The sequence below is a fragment of the Aptenodytes patagonicus genome, chromosome 11 (genome assembly GCF_965638725.1).
Source record: "Aptenodytes patagonicus chromosome 11, bAptPat1.pri.cur, whole genome shotgun sequence".
NCBI classification, from domain to species: domain Eukaryota; kingdom Metazoa; phylum Chordata; class Aves; order Sphenisciformes; family Spheniscidae; genus Aptenodytes; species Aptenodytes patagonicus.
The window spans coordinates 20,788,535-20,794,534 of record NC_134959.1 but is presented as its reverse complement, the minus strand read 5'-3'; the positions used below and the strand labels follow the sequence as shown (position 1 = coordinate 20,794,534).

The 6,000-nt window shown below is 45.1% G+C and overlaps 1 protein-coding gene across 9 annotated transcripts in view; it reads left to right on the top strand.

Moving 5' to 3' along the window:
* The first annotated feature begins 1,855 nt into the window (after positions 1-1,855).
* The window catches only part of SLC7A6 (solute carrier family 7 member 6), a 31,745-nt gene continuing 27,600 nt past the window's right edge, over positions 1,856-6,000 (top strand). For 4 of the 9 annotated variants that reach the window (XM_076349355.1, XM_076349350.1, XM_076349349.1 and 1 more), the window contains exon 1: positions 2,362-3,076. The gene's annotated coding sequence lies outside the window, so the exon portion shown is untranslated. Of the gene's footprint in view, positions 1,911-2,361; positions 3,077-6,000 lie in introns of those variants that run through there. The other 5 variants (XM_076349353.1, XM_076349351.1, XM_076349348.1 and 2 more) reach the window with 5 other exon arrangements.

Here is a 6,000-nt window from a genome sequence, read left to right as displayed (position 1 = left end):
TATTTGTAACAATGACTAAAAACTATTACCATTTAATAACTGCTTTCTGGTTCATATTATCTTTATAACGGCAATCAATTAGTTTCACATTGTACGAATTTGAGTTATATGCCGAGGATGCCTTCTATCAGTTCTGTATAAGTGGCTTAAAAACAGTCATGTATCAGGGCTGTTAAGCTCCCAGAAGGCGGCAGGCTGTTTTTGTTTGCTGCTTTGCAACATTGTCAGTAGTTTTAGGAGGTAATAGACTTAGTGTAGTTACCTCTACATGTACTTGCACAAGACCTAAACCCGACAAAAGCCAAACAAAGAGTTGAAACAAAGATAATTAAAGAGGTGAGATGATCAGGCTCCTTCAGATTATGACCTGCAAATGACAGTTTGTTTTGCTATGGTGCTGTATAGTTTGGAAATTAAGTCTAATGTAGTTCTCTCCCTATGTGCACTTAAAAAGCCAACTTTTAACAAAGACTACTTTCTTAACTCATTGTTGTCCAAACACAATGTAAGGAATATCTGGAGATATAAAGGAAGGCAACGGCTGCTTTGTATGCTGATTGTCTCTGTGACAATGAAAGCAAAAAAACCTCCTCACTAACAAGCAAGCTTTGAGAGAGGTAGTAGTATGGAAATTAGAAATGTAAGTCTCGTGGTAATAGAACTGGATTCCACCATCACATTTACTGGCATGTTTATGGGTATTTCAGTGCATAGTTTGCCTTTCCCTGTTCTTTTAGAGCCTTATAATTTTTATTTGTCTGTAAGGTTTTTACCCCGGTATATCCTATCAAAAAAAATCCACTTCTGACTCATCTGTTTGAGACTGTAGATAATAATCATGGACTGGGGGAGGGATAATTAGATCGTTTTGAGCAAGACAAAGACTATCATCTCCTAAACCCTGTTGTCTTTCCAGACACTGACCTTCTCTTTGCCTAGCGGGGAACAGCAAAAAGGGCAGTAAAAGAACATTAAGAGGGGGCCCGTAGCCTGTAGTTCACTGGCTTAGACATGCTAAAACTAGTAACCTGATAGAGGAAGGCAAACAAGAAAGCCTTCCTTATGCGATCCCAGGTAAGTCTGCTGAACAGCAAATTGCTTACTCACTATTATTTTCAGATACCACTGGGCACTTTTAATCACAATTTTGAGAAATCCATTAGATGTACTTACTGGAGCCAAATTTTGGGTGTGGTTGTGCCCCCCTTGAGGGCAGGAACATGTTAAGGGTAGTATTTTAGGAGTTCCCTTTTTATTTCCATATCCACTATGGCTGGCGCTTACCACCTACTAGTCGTACCCCAAAGTATCACCAGGTTTAAGGGCTTCGACCCTCTTAGGCCCCTCATTTTCAAGCAAACTCATGTGCGTGTAACTTTGTGCCCCGGGGTTTCATAGGAGCTCCGTGTCCCCGAGGCCCTCACCTCTCCTCGGGGACCTCGGGCTGAGGGCAGGGCCCACCTCCACCTGCGGCAGCCCCGGGGGTAGGCCGCGGGCCCACGGCTCCTCTAGTGAGCCCGGGGTGGGAAAAGGCGCCGTTTTCGTACCGTTAGCGCTAAGCCTCTTCTCCATCTTGTGCCCGAGGAAAAGGGGAAGGATGGTTCCCAGCCCGCAAGAGCGGGGGGGGGAAGCGGTCGCCCATTCCGCGCGGGGGCGAAGGCTCGCCGCCCTCCTGACCCGCAGGGCGCGGCGGCGCTGAGGTAAACCCGGCGGGCTCGGGCGGGAGGCCGGGCCCTACGGCGTCTCCCTCCAGCAGACGAGGCGGGAGGCAGCGGCGGTTTCCTGCCGGGGAGGGGAGGCGACGGCGGGCCCGGGGCCGTGGGGCGGGGCGGAGCGGCCGCCATCACGTGTCGTGGGGCACCGAGCGAGCATCCCCGGGACACGCAACGGCGCGGCCGGCAGGAGCGGAGGTAACGCGGGCGGCCGCGCCGCCACAGCCGGCAGGGAGGTCCCGCGGGACCCCCGGGGGCCGGCACCGCGGCGAGGCGCGGCCTCCTTCCCACCTTGGGGCGGCTGCTGTGGCGGCGGGCAGCCCGGCTCGGCGGAGGGGCTGCTGGCGGCGAAGCTTGCGCCGTGCGCGGAGGTTTCCGGCTCCTCTCCGTGCCGTCGCCTCCCTTGTAGCATCCGGTGCTGGCGGCCTCGGCGTCCCGGGCCGGCTGCAGGTGTACAGGGTAGTAGTGCGACAAACGCCGTGTATTTATTTTTTTTTTTAAAGGGTGCCTCAGCGGCAGCACCTGCGGGTGCCTCAGCCCTGACAGCGCCGGGAGGGAAGCGGCTGCCCCGCGCCTCAGCCCTGAGGCGCCCGGCAGCCGCTTTCCTCCCGGCGTTGTCCAGGAGGCGTGAAATATGTCTGAACCTCGCATATTTTGTAAAGAGAACAGGGTAAACACCGCTTGGGGAGAGAGGAGCGGCCACCGAGGGGCGAAATGACCCCAAATCCTCCCTCCTGCGGCGCGACCCTGAGGGCCGGTCTCCTCACGCCGTTCCCGCCTGCGACAGCCCGTCATGTCGTGCACATCCCGACTTGAGGGTGGTTTTCTGGAGCCACGTGTTTTATTTAGTTTGGCAAGCAGGCGGGTATGAGGGTTGGTGCTCAGGTCGGGTTATAACAGGATGTTTTTTGGTGGTGGGTGCATGTAATTATAACTGCTCTGTTAACTAGCTATCGCAGGGAACTGAAGTGGGTTTGGTAATACCCTCAGGTGAGCATGTCTTTGCTTACTGGCATTTGGTAGTGATTTTGGTTGTTTATGTGTTTTTTTAAGTGACGTGTATTAAATGCAATCTGATTAGGTGTGGCTGTAAGTTACGGCTGAAGAGTACACATGGGTATAGATTTGTAGGTAAGCGTGTGCCTTTTGACATTACTTTTCCCCGTTTTGAGAGGTTTCCACTTTGTGCCCGAGCATAAAAAATAAGATAAATTATTTTAACAAACTCTGTTATTGTGCATTCTGCCGTTACCTGGGGCTTATTGTGTAAATTTCATCAGATGTTCCTCTCATTGCAGCTGCTTCGTGCACTCCCAGCCTCACTTCTGTCTAAATGAAGACTGTCTACCACAAAGTCCCATGTTGTGAGCTTGCTTCTATTTTTTCCCTTGGAAATATAAAAATAAATTAGAAGTGTGAAGGATATAGTGGCATGTTATTTTCCACTTGTAGCTAGCACAGTTCCCTAACTTTAAAGTGACTCGGTTTAAAATCTAGGTTAATATTACTGAGGTGGATTTGTCTAGGGTTGGTACTTTAGGAAGTTTTGAAGAGTTTCTGAGACACTGTAACTGAATATCTGTTTGTGAGCTGATTATAGATCTCTACTTCATTTAATGTTCATAGCCTTATTCAGGATTTGTCTGAACATGTGGCTAGTATGTGTATTTGCTGAACATCTCTTGTGCAGCTGTGTCAGGTGTGTGTAGTCAGAACTTACTGCCATCACTGACACACTATCAAGTGAATAATTGACATAGTAACTTCTTTTCCTTACCTTTTTATATGATAAACACACCTTGTGCTTTTAAAAAAATGGATGTTACAACCCATTCTATTTGATCAAAGGTTTATTTTATTTTTTATAGTGCTAAAGATGGTGTGTTTGCATATGTGAGCACAAAAGACTTGGTTGAACAGATTAGATCTTTACATTGGGAATTGCTTTTGTTGCAAGGGCTTCCTGTCTGCTAACTGTATGTATGGCAGGGAAATGATTCTTCTCTCACCAGAAACAAGAAAAACACATACTAGACAACTCTAAGCCTTTCCCACTTAAATGTTCAGACTGTGAGGTGCCTAAATATATACATTGCAAGGAATAGGCATTTCTGGGACTTACAACCTTTGCTCTGTTGGTGCTTAACTCCCTGAAGACTTTCATGCTGTTTGCCTGTGTAGGGCAATCTTGACTCTTACCCAAAGGGCCAATCATTGTGTTCAGAAATAGGAGTTTTACAGCTGCTATACGTGAATAGTCAAAGTATATATGTAAAGCTGTGTTACAACAAGAGCGTTTTTATGCAATCAAGACAACTGCGGAAGACAGAGGCAAGAACACTAGAAATCTTTGCTAATGAGCAACTATTGTATAAGAGTATAGCAAAACATAGTAAGCTTTTAGCAGTTTGGTATTTCATATCCGTCATTAACCTGCTCGCAAGTTCACCCCAAGTTGAACAAATGACAGGTCAGCTGCTGTCCTGCTCAGTGGGAGAGAGGGGATCTTCGCAGATGGTTCCTCTTTCCCTGCTCTTAAAGGAGGGCCACCCTGTAATGCAGTGTTAGTACTCTGCTAACTGCACATTAACCTTCATTAGTTCCTTTGGTACATGGCCAACATGTGATAGGCCTTATCAGAATATGTATTTTTGGTGAGACAATGAAGTGATCCTCGTTTCAGGTCACTGTGTCCTGGTTTTGTGTCAAAGCTTTCTATATCAACGGCAGTGTCATTTCAGTAAAGAATCTTATGCATATCAGCAAAAAGATTCCTCACAGCTGCAACGATCAGCAAAAACAAGAGTTTAAGACTTTGTATTGCGCAAGGGTGAGTGATGAGGAAATCCACGTTAGCTTGTGTGAAGGCATAAGCCTGCATTAGCCATAGCAGTCCTGTGGCAAGGCTGGCAGCATTAGAAACCAGCTAACAGTATTTTGAACTGGAGTATTATAGGATTATTGTATTTTAGAAAACATTTACTATTCCCCTCTGGTTCTTCTCTTCCAAGCCTGTCGTCTGCTTCCACAGAAATAATGGTCTTGTGGCAGAATAAAGGTTTTTAATATATGTGGTTTTTTCCTCAATATTGCTAATCTTAACATAGCTTCAGTTTTCTCTAGTTTCTGCTCTCCCTCCTCCTTTGTAGGTTTGGTGGGTTTTTTTTTCAGTCAGTCAAAGCTGCTGAGTTTAGTTCCAGTTAAGATTAAGTGAAGTGCTTGTAGGAAAAAACCTGCCAATAGTTTTGTTTCTGTCATAGAGGTGGTGTAATAAGACACGCGACTCAGGCAAATAAGCAATTCCTGCCCTGAAGGCTTTAAGGATATAAAACAAACAAGGTTAGAGAAGAGAATGAAATGCCAAATCTTGAGTGAGCTGTTGCACACACCTTCATGCAAATCCTAGTTGTCAGCAGATGCCTGAAATTGGGAATAACAAAAGCAGACTTGAAGAGGAAGAAAGAGTATTGAGAGAAAAAATAAGCTAGATTGAGAGGATATTATGGTGTTTTTTTCCTGGGTAGGGTAGAATAGGGCAAGAAACAGTCAAGGTCATCAGTAACAAAATTGTATAGAACTGCAGTCACGTGCTGCTAATTGAGGTGGAGGCATTTGAACAGTGACAGGGTCTGTAGTTACAGGTAATTAAATGTACCTCTGAACTTCAGACCATGAGGTAAATTGTGGTGACTCTTAGTCCAAAACTGCCAGTGTGCGAACAAATCAGATTTGATTTGATTTGAATGATTCAATTAATTTGAATCAAATCAAATCATCAAAATGCCTGAGTATTCAAAGTCATGTTTGTGCTTCTGAACGAGTCATACTTTCAAAGGTGTTCCAGGAAGAAATGGGAATGATAATTAGGATATGTGAAGTAAGAAATCATAAAGCTGTGTAGTTATTACCAGAATGATGTTCTATATCCATGAGTCAATTCTTAACATATTACTCAGTTTTATCCTTTGGGATAGGGGAAGGGTTGAGAATGAACATGGCATATTTTCAAACTGGCAGTGGGATGTCATAATAGTAGCTGTAGTATTCTTAATTTTTCCACTGACATTTGTCTAGAGTGATTTGCCTTCTGAAATATATTTGCAACTAGTGTCTTGTCCGAGTCAAAATAGAAATGAAAAGACTCAATTTGGAGTTGAATGTTATTTCTACGGGTCACAAGTGTTCTTTAAATCCACTTCTTACGGTTAAATTAGTCATTAAGACATCTGCTTTGATTATTTGTCCTGCTGTTTTACACATTTATGCTTTCTGATGATTGCATCATATT